This window comes from Amia ocellicauda, unplaced genomic scaffold (assembly GCF_036373705.1).
Source record: "Amia ocellicauda isolate fAmiCal2 unplaced genomic scaffold, fAmiCal2.hap1 HAP1_SCAFFOLD_29, whole genome shotgun sequence".
Lineage (NCBI taxonomy): Eukaryota > Metazoa > Chordata > Actinopteri > Amiiformes > Amiidae > Amia > Amia ocellicauda.
In genome coordinates this window covers 877,916-895,463 of record NW_027102854.1, presented here as the reverse complement: position 1 = coordinate 895,463, position 17,548 = coordinate 877,916, and the positions used below count along the sequence as shown (strand labels likewise).

The 17,548-nt window shown below is 42.6% G+C and overlaps 2 non-coding genes and 11 pseudogenes across 2 annotated transcripts; all 13 read left to right on the top strand.

Moving 5' to 3' along the window:
* The first annotated feature begins 15 nt into the window (after positions 1–15).
* On the top strand, positions 16–134 carry LOC136727791 (uncharacterized; annotated as a pseudogene).
* Positions 135–344: 210 nt separating this feature from the next.
* On the top strand, positions 345–463 carry LOC136727775 (uncharacterized; annotated as a pseudogene).
* Positions 464–679: 216 nt separating this feature from the next.
* Positions 680–798, top strand: LOC136728211 (5S ribosomal RNA). Its single transcript, XR_010808578.1, has one exon. It is a non-coding gene; the product is annotated as a 5S ribosomal RNA (ribosomal RNA).
* Positions 799–1,017: 219 nt separating this feature from the next.
* Positions 1,018–1,136, top strand: LOC136728693 (uncharacterized; annotated as a pseudogene).
* A 209-nt stretch (positions 1,137–1,345) lies between these two features.
* LOC136727845 (uncharacterized) lies at positions 1,346–1,464 on the top strand (annotated as a pseudogene).
* Positions 1,465–1,678: 214 nt separating this feature from the next.
* On the top strand, positions 1,679–1,797 carry LOC136728569 (uncharacterized; annotated as a pseudogene).
* A 223-nt stretch (positions 1,798–2,020) lies between these two features.
* On the top strand, positions 2,021–2,139 carry LOC136728526 (uncharacterized; annotated as a pseudogene).
* Positions 2,140–2,354: 215 nt separating this feature from the next.
* Positions 2,355–2,473, top strand: LOC136727764 (uncharacterized; annotated as a pseudogene).
* A 225-nt stretch (positions 2,474–2,698) lies between these two features.
* Positions 2,699–2,817, top strand: LOC136727813 (uncharacterized; annotated as a pseudogene).
* A 214-nt stretch (positions 2,818–3,031) lies between these two features.
* LOC136727993 (uncharacterized) lies at positions 3,032–3,150 on the top strand (annotated as a pseudogene).
* Positions 3,151–3,353: 203 nt separating this feature from the next.
* LOC136728511 (uncharacterized) lies at positions 3,354–3,472 on the top strand (annotated as a pseudogene).
* A 205-nt stretch (positions 3,473–3,677) lies between these two features.
* LOC136728132 (uncharacterized) lies at positions 3,678–3,796 on the top strand (annotated as a pseudogene).
* A 3,458-nt stretch (positions 3,797–7,254) lies between these two features.
* Positions 7,255–7,369, top strand: LOC136728248 (U5 spliceosomal RNA). Its single transcript, XR_010808611.1, has one exon. It is a non-coding gene; the product is annotated as a U5 spliceosomal RNA (small nuclear RNA).
* The last annotated feature ends 10,179 nt before the right edge of the window (positions 7,370–17,548 follow it).

Below are 17,548 nucleotides of genomic sequence, written 5' to 3'. Positions count from 1 at the left end.
CAGCCAGACATCTCGGCTTGCGGCCACACCGTCCTGAACGCGCCCGATCTTGTCAGATCTCGGAAGCTAAACGGGGCAGGACCTGGTCAGTACTTAAATGTGAGACCTCCTGGAAATACCAGGTGCTGCCAGCTTTTTACGTCTCCTGGGGAACTTCATCGTAGCTCTTAATACTCTCTTTCTGTCTGGAGAAGATATAATTGAAGAATTGTACACGTACCCGGCTACTTTCAACACCCTTTGCTGCACTTGTATTTTTCCCTCTATTTTTCTTTTTTTTTTTTGCTGGCAGTTCCGTCAATACCCGCCAGCCTTTAAGAGACATCATGCAGCCAGGCATCTCGGCTTGCGGCCACACCATCCTGAACGCGCCCGATCTCGTCAGATCTCGGAAGCTAAACGGGGCAGGACCTGGTCAGTACATGAATGTGAGACCTCCTGGACATACCTGGTGCTGCAAGCTTTTACGTCTCCTGGGTAACTTTATCGTAGCTCTTAATACTCTCTATCTGTCTGGAGGAGATATAATTGAAGTATTGTACACGTACCCAGCTACTGTCAACACCCTTTGCTGCACTGATATTTTTCCATCCATTTTTTTTTTTTTTTTTTTTTTTTTCCTGGAAGTTCCGACAATACCCGCCAACCTTTAAGAGACATCATTTAGCCAGGCCTTTCGGCTTGTGGCCACACCGTCCTGAATGCGCCCGATCTCGTCAGATCTCGGAAGCTAAACGGGGCAGGGCCTGGTCAGTACTTGGATGGGAGACCTCCTAGAAATACCAGGTGCTGCAAGCTGTTTACGTCTCCTGGGTAACTTCATCGTAGCTCTTAATACTCTCTATCTGTCTGGAGGAGATATAATTGAAGTATTGTACACGTACCCAGCTACTGTCAACACCCTTTGCTGCACTGATATTTTTCCATCCATTTTTCTTTTTTTTTTTTTTTTTTTTTGCTGGAAGTTCCGTCAATACCCGCCAACCAATAAGAGACATCATGCAGCCAGGCCTCTTGGCTTGTAGTCACACCGTCCTGAACGCGCCCGATCATATCAGATTTCGGAAGCTAAACGGGGCAGGGCCTGGTCAGTACTTGGATGTGTGACCTCCTGGAAATACCAGGTGCTGCAAGCTTTTTACGTCTCCTGGGTAACTGCATCGTAGCTCTTAATACTCTCTTTCTGTCTCCAGGAGATATAATTGAAGAATTGTACACGTACCCGGCTACTTTCAACACCCTTTGCTGCACTGGTATATTTCCCTCTATTTTTCTTTTTTTTTTTTGCTGGCAGTTCCGTCAATACCCGCCAGCCTTTAAGAGACATCATGCAGCAGGCATCTCGGCTTGCGGCCACACCATCCTGAACGCGCCCGATCTCGTCAGATCTCGGAAGCTAAACGGGGCAGGACCTGGTCAGTACATGAATGTGAGACCTCCTGGAAATACCTCGTGCTGCAAGCTTTTACGTCTCCTGGGTAACTTTATCGTAGCTCTTAATACTCTCTATCTGTCTGGAGTAGATATAATTGAAGTATTGTACACGTACCCAGCTACTGTCAACATCCTTTGCTGCACTGATATTTTTCCATCCATTTTTCTTTTTTTTTTTTTTTTTGCTGGAAGTTCCGTCAATACCCGCCAACCTTTAAGAGACATCATGCAGCCAGGCCTCTCGGCTTGTGGCCACACCGTCCTGAACGCGCCCGATCTCGTAAGATCTTGAAAGCTAAACGGGGCAGGACCTGGTCAGTACTTGGATGGGAGACCTCCTGGAAATACCTGGTGCTGCAAGCTTTTACGTCTCCTGGGTAACTTTATCGTAGCTCTTAATACTCTCTTTCTGTCTGGAGGAGATATAATTGAAGTATTGTACACGTACCCAGCTACTGTCAACACCCTTTGCTGCACTGATATTTTTCCATCAATTTTTTTATTTTTATTATTATTTATTTTTTCTGCTGGAAGTTCCGTCAATACCCGCCAGCCTTTAAGAGACATCATGCAGCCAGGCCTCTCGGCTTGCGGCCACACCGTCCTGAACGCGCCCGATCTTGTCAGATCTCGGAAGCTGAACGGGGCAGGGCCTGGTCAGTACTTGGACGGGTGACCTCCTGGAAATACCAGGTGCTGCAAGCTTTTATCGTCACTTGGGTAACTTCATCGTAGCTCTAAATACTCTCTTTCTGTCTGGAGGAGATATAATTGAAGTATTGTACACGTACCCGGCTACTTTCATCACTCTTTGCTGCAGTGATATTTTTCCTTCCATTTTTCTTTTTTCTTTTTTATTTTGCTTGAAGTTCCGTCAATACCCTCCAGCCTTTAAGAGACATCATGCAGCCAGGCCTCTTGCTTGCGACCACACCGTCCTGAGCGCGACCGATCTCATCAGATCCCGGAAGATAAACGGGGCAGGGCCTGTTCAGTACTTGGATGGGTGACCTCCTGGAAATACCAGGTGCTGCAAGCTTTTTACGTCTCCTGGGTAACTTCATTGTAGCTCTTAATACTCTCTTTCAGTCTGGAGGAGATATAATTGAAGAATTGTACATGTAACCGGCTACTTTCAACACCCTTTCCTGCACTGATATTTTTCCCTCCATTTTTCTATTTTTTTTTTTTTTTTTTTTTTTTTGCTAGAAGTTCCGTCAATACCCGCCAGCCTTTAAGAGACATCATGCAGCCAGGCCTCTTGGCTTGCGGCCACACCGTCCTAAACGCCCCCAATCTCGTCAGATCTCGGAAGCTAAACGGGGCAGGGCCTGGTCAGTACTTGGATTGTTGACCTCCTGGAAATACCAGGTGCTGCAAGCTTTTTACGTCTCCTGGGTAACTTTATCGTAGCTCTTAATACTCTCTTTCTGTCTGGAGGAGATATAATTGAAGTATTGTACACGTACCTGGCTACTTTCAACACCCTTTCCTGCACTGATATTTTTCCCTCCGTTTTTCTTTTTTTTTTTTTTTTGCTGGAAGTTCCGTCAATACCCGCCAACCATTAAGAGACATCATGCAGCCAGGCCTCTCGGCTTGTGTCCACACCGTCCTGAACGCGCTCGATCTCGTCAGATCGCGTAAGCTGAACGGGGCAGGTCCTGGTCAGTACTTGGATGGGTGACCTCCTGGAAATACCAGGTGCTGCAAGCTTTATACGTCTCTTGGGTAACTTCATCGTAGCTCGTAATACTCTCTTTCAGGCTAGAGGAGAAATAATTGAAGAATTGTACACATACCCGGCTACTTTCAACACCCTTTGCTGCACTGATATTTTTCCCTCCATTTTTCTTTTTGCCGGAAGTTCCGTCAATACCCTCCAGCCTTTAAGAGACATCATGCAGCCAGCTCTCTAGGCTTGCGGCCACACTGACCTGAACGTGCCCGATCTTGTCAGATCTCGGAAGCTAAACGGGGCAGGGCCTGGTCAGTACTTGGATGGGAGACCTCCTGGAAATACCTGGTGCTGCAAGCTTTTTAGTCTCCTGAGTAACTTCATTGTAGCTCTTAATACTCTCTTTCTGTCTGGAGGTGTTATAATTGAGGATTTGTACACGTACCCGGCTACTTTCAACACCATTTGCTGCACTGGTATTTTTCCCTCCATTTTTCTTTTTTTTGCTGGAAGTTCCGTCAATACCCGCCAGCCTTTAAGAGATATCATGCAGCCAGGCTTTTTGGCTTGCGGCCACACCGTCCTGAACGCGCCCGATCTTGTCAGATCTAGGAAGCAAAACGTGGCAGGACCTGGTCAGTATTTGGATTGGTGACCTCCTGGAAAAACTAGGTACTGCAAGCTTTTTACGTCTCCTGGGTAACTTCATCGTAGCTCTTAATACTCTTACTTAATACCAGCAGCCACTTAGCAGGTGTAGCAATAGAAGCTCAGCCTGGGGAGACTGGATTTAGCATTTCCTCTCCATTTTGATAACTATCCATAATCATTTCTGCAAAATACTTCTATGATACCTATGTATGTTTTTTACTTGTACTATATTATACTATCAAGTATCAGTGTACACATACAATGTGACCTGTTACATTAATACAGAGGCCACGGAAGGCCAGATCACTAATAGCCACTGTCCCCTGATATTACACTTTTTTACAATCACTTTGGCACTCATTTCAGAACCTTGATGTCATTTTTCAAAACTCTAGACACTAAACTCACACCCGATGATCAAAATGCACATTTTTCAAAACTCTAACACTTTTTTACAATTGCTTGGATACAATACACATCAACCTCAGATCATTTGTTCATTGAACTAAAATGACACAACTTAACATCAAAGTATTACCATTTCAAAATGCAATTCACACATTACATCTGAGATCACTGTCTATTCATTTCATTACAAAGATCTAACTATCAATTGATACAGCTGCTCAAAATGATAAGTGACTGTTGCATTACTCTTAATGCATAGTTTTATGGAAACTGACAAACAGTATTCCATGTTTCGATCATGAAAGTTTCAGGATAATGAGATCCATTGACATCAATAAACGAGGAGCATGAACCAGTTGGACTACATTATCTATGGATGTAATATTTCATCATCATTCATCATCATGTAGCACTTTTCCACACCATGTTTGCAGTGTGGAAGGAAAGTTAGAAATTTTTTGTCTAATACCTGTTTTTCTCTCTTGTATACTTAAGAAAGATAAGGTCAAGCTAGAAGGTCAGGCCAGAAGGTAGTTTGATTTCTGTTTGTTATTTACGATGAGAATCTTGGAGACAATGTCAAACAGTATGATTGAAGTGCCTGCTCCCTAATCCATGTGTTGATCTATGAACTCTGTCCTATAATGATATAAATTCTGCTTAGCTAACTTTTAAGATAACATAGTAATGACTTTCTGATTATAACCAGCTCTTTGATTTTTGTGTATAAAAGCTCTGACTGTTAAAATGAAGGCAGAGCGACTTTGGGATCTACTTGAGTCACTGTTCCTCTCCACGCTGCGTGTATTAAAGGCATTGCAACTAACGCTCCAACCTGGTTGAAGATGATTGTTCTTCCACATCAGATTTGACATTACTGTATGTATGCAGGCCCTTGTAATTGCTTTTCCAATACTGCCAACTGGTTATTGATGATTGATTTCACATTGTGGTACGAGTATCGAGTGAAATGAGTGCTATCCACCCCAGCAACACAGTGATAACATGGAGCCGGCAAGTCATCCAGGTCACAATAGAGGTCAAGCAGTGGGAGGAGGAAGACGTGGTGGTCAAAGGAATGGAAGGGGACATGCACCCCTTCTGAGAGGTGGTCGTGGGCCTCGTCATAGAGGAGGGCTTAGGCCTCACCAGAGAGGCAGCCATGGGCCTCATTTGAGAGGTGTTGGGGGAACGTGGTAGAGGACAAGGCCACGGACCAGACAGCGGCAGCAACAGCAAATAGTGTCCAGTGAAATCCGAGAAATAGTTGTAGAGCATGTTGTAAATCATGGCATGACCATGACTGAGGCAGCTACAATGATTCAATCAAACCTCAGAATCAACTCAGGATCAACTGTGGCCTCAATCATCAGAAATTTCCGTACTGAGAAGCGGCAAGTCTTCAGCATGCACTAAACATTAGGCTACTCTCAATTGTCAAATGACTGTATACTGCATACCAATGTGTAGCACAGAGTATAGTGTGCCTTTTGAAAGAAATGCAGACAGAGTGAAGCAGCTGATGACTGAGTATGTTCAGGTATGTTCAGTTTCAAGGTGCCTCTTGTGAAAAATGGTTGTGAGAACCTGAACCTGAACACAGGGCTGATGGAAATTCAGAAGTACAGTAATCAATCCTTTGTTTTACACTAAGCCAGGTGAGGAACACTGCAGTTGACATTTTACTGTAGTTTTGTTCTTTTTTGTAGCTAATTATTGTTGCATGGCTTCAAAGAAACCTATGGTGTGATTTGATTGTATTGCATCAATACATTTCAGATTTTGTTCAATGATTCCACTGTGTCTGTAGTATTCTCTCTACTAGTCCTTTTACAGTGATGTATTTATGTGTAGTACCATAATGAAACATGTATCACATATTTTGTACTACAATATTTAATGATTGTACGAACAACTACACAGTGAAACTATCGGTATCTTCTGTGTGGGTGATCTAAATAAATGTTACTATGTTATTTCATGATAAATGAATTATTTGAACCAACAAGTCTGCAAGTGCAAGGTTTCTTTAAAGATATGAATGCACAATGCAATGTTTTGAACATTGGACAGCCTGTGTTACAAGTGATGACCGTTTTGAGTTTTGTGTCTAGAGTTTTGAAAAATGACATCAAGGTTCTGAAATTAGTGACAAAGTGATTGTAAAAAACTGTATATTCATCCTATTTAATGTGCTCTTTTAAAATGTACTTTTCTTTTTTATGTTGCCATTTCTGTTCTACCAATGTTTCAGTTGTTAGCCAAAGATTGACAGAGTACATCTCATACACACAGGCCAGACAGCAAGGATTTCTTTTTGAAATTCAATTACAAATGCTGCATGAACTCATCAATACGATTAGAGCTCCTGAAAGCAATATAACTAACTCACTCTACAGCATCTTATTAGCAGTGAAAAGAAACCAAGAAAGTTGGGACAGTCGACTGTTTACCACTATGTAACATCACCTTTTCTTTTAATAACACTTATTAAGCACTTGGGCACTGAAGACACCACTTGGTTAAGTTTAGCAAGTGGGATTTCCACCCATTCATCCATTATGCATTTCCTCAGCTGCGCAACTGCACAGGGCCTTCGTTGTCTTAATTTGCACTTCATAGTGCGCCACACATTCTCAATTCGGAGACAGGTCAGGACTGCAGGCAGGCCATGCTAGCACCCGCACTCTCTGCCTATGCAACCATGCGCTTGAAATCTGGGCAGAATGTGGTTTGGCGTCATCCTGCTGAAAAATGCAGGGATGTCCCTGGAAAAGACGATGTCTGGATGGCAGCATATGTTGCTCCAAAATGTGTACATCTCTTTCTGCAAAAATGGTGCCCTCACAGATGTGCGAGTTACATGACAGACAGACACTCATACACACTGTCACACCCACACAAACACATACACTTTCACACAGACACACACACACATACATACATACATACATACATATATAAGGAAAAGAAACAATACATTTAAAAATCACAAAAAGATGTAATAAAGTACAGAAAATCTAAATGTAATAAAATGTGATCTTTAATACACACAAATATGTATGGCTGGTCGGATGCGTCTTGGACTCGGGTTCCTCTTCATTACGTATAATGCTTTTGCCTTTTGCTATAGCTTTCCGTGGAGGGGATCGTGGGTGAGTTTGTATAATTCTTGGGAGGCTCTGCCTTGTTGGGGCGGAGCTGTGATCCAGGTGAACAGCAGATCGGACATAGGTGGGCATGTGGGCGGAGGAGGAAGGCCGGTCAAGCAAATAAGCTTGCTAAGGTACGCAGCAGCAGCAAGCAGCCCCACCATCCAGTCAGCCAGCCAGTCTGGCTGGCAGTGACTGAGTGGTTGACAGACGGCAAGCAACGGAATGTACGTGCTCTGTGATGTCATAGGAGTCACCTGAGAGAGATGTTTGTGATGTCATCGCTGAGCTGGCTGGCTCTGTGTGTCTTGCTGGCTGTGTGTGTGTGTGTGAGAGAGAGAGAGACTTTTTGACTTTTATCAGACTTCATTGCCTGTTTGCAACACGCAATAATTCATACAAATGAAAATAAATAAATAAATAAAAAATAGTGTTCCCCTTTGTTTGTCTCCCCCCAACAAGCATTAACTCCGCCACTGATCTGTACACTTTTAAAGAAAGCAACCCAATACACACAACAAAACAACCATCAAATACTAAACCCTATAAATGAATTACATAATAAAAACCAACTCCCCGTCATACAATTCACAAAGGGCATCATTAATACACCAGACCTGTTCAAAACTCTCCAAATCATTCATCAGCCTGTAATAGTTAAACTCTAGTCTGACTCTGCACTTGACCAGCATGGCAAACACTCTCACTGCATCCTCACTGCCCTCCCCACACACTCTGTTCTTCCTAGTCTTATAGACGGCCATTTTAGCCTGGCCCAGCAAGAAGTTTACCAGCTGGTCCACATGTTTGGTCCTTCTGGTGTATCGCGCCCCTAAAATAAAAACCTTTGTGTTAAAAATCAGGTTAAGATCAGTAAAAAGACGAGTTAAAAGACTAAAAATGGGTGACAACCGAGAGCAAGTGCTGAAACAGTGAAACACGGTCTCTCTCTGAGCACAGAATGGGCAGGCGTCGGACACAGCAGGGTTAAGAACAGTAATAAAAGAATTGACAGCAATAATGGTGTGTAACACCCTCCACTGCAGATTGCCAGCTCTCTTATTGAGGGGGGCTTGTACAGGCTTCTCCAGGCGGGCGCAGTGTCTTCCCCCAGCCCCAGCCTGTAAAGTAATTTTAGGAATCACAAAGAAACAGTTGAAAGTGCTAAATAAGTATTTTGATGCACCATATTAATTTAGGAAATTTACATGTTGTTTTTCATCAGCTTCTGTATCTGATGGCTCCACATCACTGGCTGGATTGACAGCAACGACACTCTAAAAAAAGAAGTGTTAAGTTTGAGCATTCAGGACTTGTTTTGAAGATCCTGAATATCACTGGTCCACAATTTATCTGTGAAACTATGGGTTAATCTCCATATACAAAATACTTTTCACACACACTTTAAATTTACAACTAAATTTACATGTTGATGTCTTTCGTCAGCTTCTGTATTTGATGGCTCAATATAACTGGTTGCATTAACAGCAACGGCACACTACAAGAAAATAACATTATATTTAAACATTCAGGACTGGTTTAGCATCACCTCGAATATCCCTAGCCCTTGAGGTCGATTGTTATTGTGGTCTTCAAGACCAGTGCTTCTCAACCTTAGTCCTGGAGGAGGCCCACTGTCTGCTGATTTTCATTACAACAACATTGTAGGTTATATCAGTGACTGTGGTCCTAAAGTACCCCTATGCCTGCTGTTTTTTTTCCAGTTGAGCTCTTAATTACCTAATTGGCTTAACTGAAGCCATTTAACCCTTTTCCCAGGTCTTTGGTTGTTGATGAGTTACAAAGAGCTGGATTGTGGCCCGCCATGACTGGAAGTGAAGAACACTCACTCTAGGCCTTTAACTTAATGTTCATATGTAGGGGCCTATCCATCTGATTTGTTTTTGCACATTTATTAACAGAAAAATTGATGGTACGTGAAATCATCTGAGCTGAAAAATATAATGTTCCACCAATAATAAAATAAATGTATTAATTAAAATTATAGAGATAATAGAATGTTCACAGATTATTAGTTCAGAAAACAAAATATTTTTTTATATCTTAAATAGAATTAACACTCAAATCAGTTGTAGGGTAAACAAGGTCTATTTTTTGGATTGATTTTATAATTATACATGTATGGCTGCATGAAGCTTACCTGAGAATCTGATATTTTAGTAACTTTGTTGCTTCTTGTTGGGTAGTCCACGTTTGCCGCCGTTCTTTTTCTGTAAATGTAAATCAAAAGGCAATAATTACATACTGTAATTAAAATACAAAAAGTATAAACATTGTATTATTATTTTTGTATCCTGTTTCTCCATCTCGATGCTGTTCTTTTTGGAATTGCATATCTAGGTTTACTTAAATACTGTTTATAAGATTGTAAACTCATCATCCAAATTTCTTCATTTGCCAAACTTTATGTAGTGCGCTTGCAGTTTCAGAAGAAGAAAAAAAACTGTAACAGATGGGATATGTAGTACTTTATACTCGAGTGGTACTCTTATAAATTTCAATTAAAGAAGTGAATTTATAGTATCACCTTATCACGAATCCTGGAATCTTGTAGAACTCAATTTCTGTAATAATTGGACGCAGACACCAATTCCAAAGATATAAATTGTCAAATTTATTCAAAACAAAGACTAAATGTAGCACTACACTAATTATACAAAAGGGAAAAACTAATTAAAATTCAACTCTAGATCAACAAATCAAAGACAAATCACTTCCGTGACCAAATCAAAGACCATGGGATCGCATATGATAACACAAATCGTTAAACAAAAGAGGTTATAAACACATTGACTACAATACCAGTTAGTAAGATGAAGGTGAGTCTCTTGTTAGTATTATTAGTCAGACATTAAATAACTACGCAGGTTAGTATTTATGTCAGGTAACTTCTCGTTATATACACTCACCTAAAGGATTATTAGGAACACCATACTAATACTGTGTTTGACCCCCTTTCGCCTTCAGAACTGCCTTAATTCTACGTGGCATTGATTCAACAAGGTGCTGAAAGCATTCTTTAGAAATGTTGGCCCATATTGATAGGATAGCATCTTGCAGTTGATGGAGATTTGTGGGATGCACATCCAGGGCACGAAGCTCCCGTTCCACCACATCCCAAAGATGCTCTATTGGGTTGAGATCTGGTGACTGTGGGGGCCAGTTTAGTACAGTGAACTCATTGTCATGTTCAAGAAACCAATTTGAAATGATTCGGCCTTTGTGACATGGTGCATTATCCTGCTGGAAGTAGCCATCAGAGGATGGGTACATGGTGGTCATAAAGGGATGGACATGGTCAGAAACAATGCTCAGGTAGGCCGTGGCATTTAAACGATGCCCAATTGGCACTAAGGGGCCTAAAGTGTGCCAAGAAAACATCCCCCACACCATTACACCACCACCACCAGCCTGCACAGTGGTAACAAGGCATGATGGATCCATGTTCTCATTCTGTTTACGCCAAATTCTGACTCTACCATCTGAATGTCTCAACAGAAATCGAGACTCATCAGACCAGGCAACATTTTTCCAGTCTTCAACTGTCCAATTTTGGTGAGCTTGTGCAAATTGTAGCCTCTTTTTCCTATTTGTAGTGGAGATGAGTGGTACCCGGTGGGGTCTTCTGCTGTTGTAGCCCATCCGGCTTAAGGTTGTACGTGTTGTGGCTTCACAAATGTTTTGCTGCATACCTCGGTTGTAACGAGTGGTTATTTCAGTCAAAGTTGCTCTTCTATCAGCTTGAATCAGTCGGCCCATTGTCCTCTGACCTCTAGCATCAACAAGGCATTTTCGCCCACAGGACTGCCGCATACTGGATGTTTTTCCCTTTTCACACCATTCTTTGTAAACCCTAGAAATGGTTGTGCGTGAAAATCCCAGTAACTGAGCAGATTGTGAAATACTCAGACCGGCCCGTCTGGCACCAACAACCATGCCACGCTCAAAATTGCTTAAATCACCTTTCTTTCCCATTTAGACATTCAGTTTGGAGTTCAGGAGATTGTCTTGACCAGGACCACACCCCTAAATGCATTGAAGCAACAGCCATGTGATTGGTTGGTTAGATAATTGCATTAATGAGAAATTGAACAGGTGTTCCTAATAATCCTTTAGGTGAGTGTATATATCAGTCTCATTAACGTTTAGGTGGAGAGAAAGATCCTATCATTACTTGTTACCACAATTTCCCTTAACTGATTATTATTCAATGATTAAGGATAGGCAGGGCCACCTATAATCTGGTGTCTATTAACTTGTGTCAATTTCAGACTAAACAGTTAAACAGGAATGAGAAGATATTTCTCGGCGTTGACAGATTTTATTTCTAAAATTATCAACAAAACAGTTTAATGCAACACACATTTATATTTAAGAAAACTAAATGATATTACACATTCTAGAGTTATGAATCACAGATTAACATTTCTAATTGATTTCTCAAATGTCATGAATCATGAACTCCAAACTGTTAAACTTATCTGAACTTCGTCGCAGAGAGGCCTCTCTGGCTTCGGGCTCAGATAACAGCACACGGCACGAGGTCCGTGTGGTTTGGAACAAAGGCAGTCCGGTTCGGCTTTGTCCAAGAACTTCCACTCAGTCGATGCACCTGGAAGTTGGGGTTTCGCGAAAGTAGAGTCGTTTCCAAACAGATTTTCCACTGGTTTGAAGGCTCCAAGGTTGTGCACAAAATCTTCTTTGTAAGCAGGGTTCCACCGTAGTTACTTGAAGACAAAGTCTTTGAGGAAAGCAAGGCCCTGTTTGTTCCAAGGGTCAAGTTTCTTAAAACTCAAATAGCTATTTAAATGACTGACACTTTCGTATTCAGTCGACTTAGTCATTTGTCCAGCTGTAAAACTCCACTGATCAGGTGGGCACAGGCGGGCAGCGCAGTCTGTAAAGTTCTTTATTTAATAAAGTCCTTTAAAAGAATTCTTTGTACGGCTCAATCTCCTTCTCCCAGTTTAACTCTTCTGTTGCCGGCAAAGACTTGGTTGGTTTCTGGTTCCGGTTCGGGCAACAGAGCTACAGGTTGAGCTGTGGCAGCGAGTTACTGGTTCAGGTGAGAGAGAGAGAGAAAGAAAGGCCGTGTTTGTCCTTTATAGTCTGTCAGATCAATAGGTGATTGGTTCCTGAGTTCTTGAGATTGGATTTCGGTTTCAGCCCCCAGTGTCCTATTGGAGGGGGGCTTGATTTATGACTGATGTCAATCCATGCCATCTTTTGGAAATGCCGGTTGGCCTGGGTTCGTAGCTCTATGTCGGGATTTCGGCTCTCATCCACTTCAAAGAGTTTTTATCACCTACAGGCCCCTTTCTCCAGACATCTCATAGCAGAATAACAAACTATTTGGCCTCTTCTCGGTGCCATCCTCCCCAAAACTGTCACTTTGATGCAAACCAGTTCCAAGCTGATGAGCTAAGGAAATCTGATAACTTTGGGGGGGAGAGGTCTTCTTTAGATCCGTGCTTCAGCTCAGAGCCCAAATACTCTTATCCAAATACACCCAACATAACGCTACATACCCCCTTTCTTGAATGGGACTGAGGTCGACTAGGACGTTATCCCCTTCAAGACAAAATAAGACGTTAAGCATTTATCTCAAAGTTATGTAACAGAATTCAACAGTGGACTTCACCATTCATGACCCCGAGAAATCAAAGAAAACAAACTAATAGTTCATTATTTAAGCAGAATGTATTCCAATCAAATTGACAATCCTATACTAGCACATATACAGGTTACATATTATAACACAAGTACATTAAAACAAAAAAACAATTGGTATTACTCAGTATTGAGTATGGTTACTGACGGTAACCAATAGGTGGAAGTTGATTAACAGAGGGAGGTGACTGGGAATTCAGGTGTTATTCAGGCACCTGACCTTCACTATGTCTATAATAGTTGGTAGGGACCTGGGTTCGAATGGTTGGCTTACATGGTAAGCCGGTGCCCCCTTTAGGGACATGCACAAAAAATGGTCTCATTGGGAAGTTGTACCTTGGTGGCTGTATCATATCTGTCATTCAATTCCACCGGCTTTGGTGATTCAACTTGAGCCCACAACCTGTTCAATAGATCCTGACCAATGATCAACTTCTCTGTTTCAAATTTGGAAATATAAACTGGATGAACCAACTTAATCTTCCCAAAGGTGAACTCTAACAATGCCATTTGAGTGAGCTGTGCCTTAGTCTCTGTGTAACTTGTAATGTTCACACTACAAGCTTCCACTTTCAGTCGTTGGTCTGAGGTTTCCATAATTTGTTTCAGGTTGCCCATTGTGGTGGCAGACATTAAACAAATTTCAGCCCCAGTGTCCAACAAGGCTCCTCACTCCCACACATTCTCAATGGTCACTTCTATGTAAACTTGCTTGGCTCTGCCTCTCTGTGTCAGATCACCCAGTAACATCACCAAAGGTTCAGCTTGCCTGCAGGCAACTTCCCCCACTGGGAGGTCCCAGTGGGCTGATGTGTCAGAGAAACCCCCCTGCTGTTCCTCACATCCAATCAAAAACACAGAGGCGGGGACAGGGGGTGGTTCCAGAGCTAGTCATTCCTTAGGTGGCGAGTCCGGCCCTTTACCCTGGCTACTAACTTCCAGTTTGGGAAGAGGGGGCAAAGGGAGCAGAGCTAAGCGTAGCAGTAGCTCAGAAACTGCAACATTGCTCAGAGACTGAGTTAACCCACCTAGGCTAGGAGCAGATTTCTTTTTTTTATTGTAAGCCTGGGTGTCTTGGATTCCATCCTTGGGAGGTTCTTTCCTTCTTTGAATCTCTGTCCCCTCTAACTCCAGTGGAGAAATAGGGCTCTCAGAGCGCCTTGCCAGTACTTGGGTGCTTGAATCTTTACGATCAGAAGTGCTATTGTACTTGCTTTCACAAGCTTTCTGTGCCATTTTTTCGAATTTCAGCTATGTTCATATACGTTGCGTCTGCATGTAATATGATCATTTCCTTAATCGTTGGGAACAAATTAGCAACAAACAACCCTTTAAAGCTCACCTCTTCCTCGGCCCCGGGTCGATCTTGACCCGCAAAATAGGTTTTCCTAAGCTTTTCATAGTAATCACGGGGGGACTCATGCTTACCTGTTTGATCTGGTGTGCGGCAGTCACTGCTGCCACTGGATCAATGAACCTGGAATAGTCCCTAACTAATGCTCTGCACAAGCGTTGAAACCTATCGCAGACCATGGACCCTTGCCTCTCCATCCAAGAATGGACTTGGCGAGAGGTAGTTTTGCGGATTAGGAGAACCTTTTCCTTCTCCGTAGCCTCAGGATAGAAACTCAAAGCATACTTAATGTCCTTAATATACGCTTCCACATTTCCTTCCTTGTCTGCTGGGTTAAAGGTTTCACAATCTTTAGCCAGTTCTCTCAACTGGCGCATGTTAACCTTTCGGTCTGGACTCTCGGGAGAGGAAGTTCGTCTGTGCGACGAGCTTCTTACCCTGGGTGGAGAAAGACTACAGGGAGGGGTACGATCAGGACGAGGCAACCCGGGGCCTAAATGTGGAGACGGTGTGCGACTCCGTGCATTGGCCGGTTCCGGCTGTTCCTTTATGCTGTCAGGTGTCAGCTTTGCAGCTCACCAATAGGCAGCTTTCAGGGCCCCTATTTGTTGCTTGAGACGCTCATTTTCAACTTCAGTTGATTTGAGTTCTCCCCTAAGCACCTGATTTACTCTCCTCATTTCTTCACTGTCCCTTTTTAAATGTATGACCTCGCCTTCGAGTATCTCCATTTTTACAGTGCCCAAATCTTTCTCCCTGACTGTTTTGCAAAGACGCATTTCCAAAACATCCCGGTCCTTCAAAACTATCCTTTCATTTTCAACCGCTTTACATCTGTCATTTTGCAGACCTTTTACTTGGATCAGAGTTGTTTCCAATTCAACTTGACATTGTCTTAAATCATTTCCTAATTGCTCTCTCTGTTCAATTAAGTCATCTTTTTCAGCATTCAACACAATGACTTGTTTTCCACAAGTATCTAGCTTTCCTTCAAATTCTAAAACCATTCCATGCCGTTTGGCTCTTTCTTCTTTCGCTTTAGCATACTTTTCTCCTAGCTTTTTCAGTTTTTCAAACTTGCTTATGATCCAGTTCACTACCCTTGAGCTCGCAAGTGCTAAGCTAGCCATAACTTTCATCACCTCTATCGACTCTTTTTCGAGTTGCGTCGTAGTGTCGTTTACCAACTGAGTTCGACGCGACTCTACTTCAAAGTCCAAACTGCCTAGGCGTCCAAGGAATTCAGGAATCTCTGTTCCTGGTACCTTAACAATCAATGCTTCACATGGGGACATTTGGGTAATCATTGTTTTGGCTATTCAGTAACAACCCAACAGAACAGTACTCGATTAATCACCTAATGACTCTAATGCCAACGCTTAGGATATCAACAATTTATCACAAGTAACTAAAACAGACTTAATCTTTTGTGACTTTGGATTTATGACTGATGTCAATCCATGCCATCTTTTGGAAATGCCGGTTGGCCTGGGTTCGTAGCTCTATGTCGGGATTTCGGCTCTCATCCACTTCAAAGAGTTTTTATCACCCACAGGCCCCTTTCTCCAGACATCTCATAGAAGAATAACAAACTATTTGGCCTCTTCTCGGTGCCATCCTCCCCAAAACTGTCACTTTGATGCAAACCAGTTCCAAGCTGATGAGCTAAGGAAATCTGATAACTTTGGGGGGGAGAGGTCTTCTTTAGATCCGTGCTTCAGCTCAGAGCCCAAATACTCTTATCCAAATACACCCAACATAACGTTACACACCACATCCCAAAGATGCTCTATTGGGTTGAGATCTGGTGACTGTGGGGGCCAGTTTAGTACAGTGAACTCATTGTCATGTTCAAGAAACCAATTTGAAATGATTCGACCTTTGTGACATGGTGCATTATCCTGCTGGAAGTAGCCATCAGAGGATGGGTACATGGTGGTCATAAAGGGATGGACATGGTCAGAAACAACGGGCCGTGGCATTTAAACGATGCCCAATTGGCACTAAGGGGCCTAAAGTGTGCCAAGAAAACATCCCCCACACCATTACACCACCACCACCAGCCTGCACAGTGGTAACAAGGCATGATGGATCCATGTTCTCATTCTGTTTACGCCAAATTCTGACTCTGAAATCGAGACTCATCAGACCAGGCAACATTTTTCCAGTCTTCAACTGTCCAATTTTGGTGAGCTTGTGCAAATTGTAGCCTCTTTTTCCTATTTGTAGTGGAGATGAGTGGTACCCAGTGGGGTCTTCTGCTGTTGTAGCCCATCCGCCTCAAGGTTGTACGTGTTGTGGCATCACAAATGCTTTGCTGCATACCTCGGTTGTAGCGAGTGGTTATTTCAGTCAAAGTTGCTCTTCTATCAGCTTGAATCGAGTCGGCCCATTCTCCTCTGAGCTCTAGCATCAACAAGGCATTTTCGCCCACAGGACTGCCGCATACTGGATGTTTTTCCATTTTCACACCATTCTTTGTAAACCCTAGAAATGGTTGTGCGTGAAAATCCCAGTAACTGAGCAGATTGTGAAATACTCAGAGCGGCCCGTCTGGCACCAACAACCATGCCACGCTCAAAATTGCTTAAATCACCTTTCATTCCCATTCAGACATTCAGTTTGGAGTTCAGGAGATTGTCTTGACCAGGACCACACCCCTAAATGCATTGAAGCAACTGCCATGTGATTGGTTGGTTAGATAATTGCATTAATGAGAAATTGAACAGGTGTTCCTAATAATCCTTTAGGTGAGTGTATATGTATGTATGTATGTATGCATGTCCAATTGCTTTGACAATTCAAATGCACTGAATTGAGAGAGAGAGAGAGAGAGAGAGAGAGAGAGTTGTAGTCCAGACCACTGCAAAATTCCTGCTGAAGTGATCTGGATCACCACACAATGGCCCAAGGACCACTGCAAACTTGGATTTCAATGTATTTGTGTAATCTGTGTTGCAATAGCACCTACCATGTTCCTTTGTGGTGATCTGGTTAATTCTGATCTGGGAAAACCACAATCCTGCAGGTTTAATAAGTCTCTCTACACATCAGTCCCTGAGTACCTTCAACCAATGGTCATTTTGACCAATTAAGCCCAAGATTTGAGTCAATTAAGTTGTCAAGGACTACCCAGTGAAGACGTGAACTCACGACTAGGTCACACTGTGAGCTCACCAG